The following is a 2,436-nucleotide window of genomic DNA, read 5'->3' as shown; positions in this document are numbered from 1 at the left end:
CAAACCAGAAAACAAGCACTTATCGGTCTCTGAAAAAAGAACCTCTAAATTTCCAACATTCTTCTCATTTTCTGGCAAAAGCTGAACTTTCAAAATGTCATCCTGTGGAAATGTATTCAAGAGGAAACCAGCTCTGAAATATGAACAAGGTCCGCTTTAAGGACAAAAGCACGCACTTTGCTCCAACGCTCAAAGGCAAAGTGTGTAATCTTAGAAGCACCACGATTGTGAAGGAGGAGGGTGTGGGGAGAGCATCAGCGGAAGTCTTTCTTGTCTTGGTGTTCCTCTGTCATGTCTGACCTGCTTCTTCTCACGCTGCAAACAGGGTGTCAATTAACATTCCAAGTCTTGGCCTGTCAGGCCACTGTAAATCACTTATGCCTCACCTCTTTCTGGTCCTTTCTACTGTAGGCATAACGACAGGAGGGAGAAAATGAGTGAAGCTCGGGTATGAGCCCTTTACCCTTCTCAGCAGCTGTTGTCCTTTTTTTTGAGAAGCACTGACGTGATGCATTACACTTGATGAAAAAGTGTATTTAGTATTGATCAAATCACCGCCTGCATGTGTTTGAATGTATTTTTTTCCCTGCCTAGGGAGTACTTCCAAAATTAATGAGAGATAATACAGCCCCGACCACCAAACTTTCCCAAATGGTAATCCAATCGTCTCTAAATCCCTAGAGGGAGGCCTGTGGGGAATTTGTCAACTAGCATACACCCGAATTGGACGGGTGCAGCCGGAAACCCTGATGTTCCAGCCACAGTCTTAAAATTCCCCCAAAACTATAGAGCTGCCTGCCTCAGGGATGAGTCTGTAACTGCAGCTTTGACAGCCACGGTGCTCATTTGTCTTGCTCCATATCCACTTGAGCACTGCTCTAAAGACGGAGCCACAAAGAGGTTTTCAGACTCTGCCGCACTCACGTTTGGACAGAATTTATAGGCACTGAGACTGATTCAACAACAGTGCAGGCGCATGTTTGAAATAACTTTATGTAAATTGCAGTAAATTTAAAAACAAAACAAAAAAATAACAAAATTAAAATCATATTTGGTGTGAGTGCCCTTTGCTTTTATCGCAGATGTGTGGTTCTGTGCATATCTGACAAATTTTAACAGTTCTTCTGTGGATTGAGGCTCACTCAGTGTTTTATATGTCTTTGTACAATCTCGCGCTGTATGTTGAAAGCAAGGCTTAGTGGTTGCAGGACTCCTTGTTATGCTTGTCAGTGGAGATAGGTCTTTATCACCCTGCCTGGAATTTGGCACAGATCGAGATCCTCCCTGACCATATTGCCCAACAGAACAGCCTAAGAGTCAGATGCCAGCACTCCTATTTATTTGATACAATTTCTTTTGTAAACACTCTTAACTGTGACGAAGCTTGTCAGCTTCTGTCAACATCTGTGTGTTATCATAATGCAGGAGGAGATGACCTGATTGATCCATTACGGCAGTAATACAGTGAGCCTGTGTTTAGAATTTTCCCCCCAGCAAGACAGACAGAAACATTTATATGCACAAGTTTTAGAAAAAATAAATAAATAAATGAAAATACAACCGATTTGCAAAGTCTTTTTTAGGTCTCGGCAAAGATCTTCTGCTTCCTTAGGTGGACGTATTTCTTTGACAGTTTCTAATTCAAACGCTGTAGAAAACCTAAGCTCCAGGACAGGTACTGTCATGCGAAGGAAAACTCATACTTGCAGGGTAGGTTTATGTTGCAACTGCCTTCTGTGGTTGTCTGATTCACACTCCCAAAGCGTACCATGGCTTGAAAATAAGCCTTGTAGTTTAGTCTTATAGTGACATCTTCTGACCGCTGTAAACACTGCAGCAACAACTGTAATAATGAGTAAGCCAGCATGCTGGGGCAGTGGTTTGGGCTTGAATCCACCTTTCTGTCTGGAGTATACATGTCCATCAAGAAGACGGATTGATGGATGGATGCCAGGTAAAGTATTTCTACCTCTGCCCAGAAGGTTGTGACTGGTTTTCCCATTTGGTGGCAGGATTGATCAAAAATGTGAAAACCTTCACTAGAGTTTGGCCTAACTTAGAAGTTCATCCAGATCTGGAGTCTTTGCCATTGCTGGAGAGACAATATTGCACGTTTTGTGTCATATTTTCATCAATAAATTCTAAATTGAAAGAATACTGGAAGAACATTAAGACATAGTCTAGCTGTTCTCAAAAAATGACATGACTAATCTTTCCATGGACAGTGTGTTTTTAACCACGGCACACGTATCCAAGGTCAGACCGCTCTTTTTAACCATTTTAATTGCTGAATCATTTGCAGCTTTTGCAACATGTTAGAGAAGCATGAAAGCTGAGGTTTAAAGCACCGAAGGTCTCTGGTGAAATCCTTCTTCACCTGTACCTTCAGATTCACAAATCACAAAAGGAGAAGAAGAAAAACAGAGTTACGGACCA

The sequence above is a fragment of the Pelmatolapia mariae genome, linkage group LG20 (genome assembly GCF_036321145.2).
Source record: "Pelmatolapia mariae isolate MD_Pm_ZW linkage group LG20, Pm_UMD_F_2, whole genome shotgun sequence".
NCBI lineage: Eukaryota > Metazoa > Chordata > Actinopteri > Cichliformes > Cichlidae > Pelmatolapia > Pelmatolapia mariae.
The sequence above is the reverse complement of the archived record's forward strand: the minus strand, read 5'-3'. Positions refer to the sequence as shown.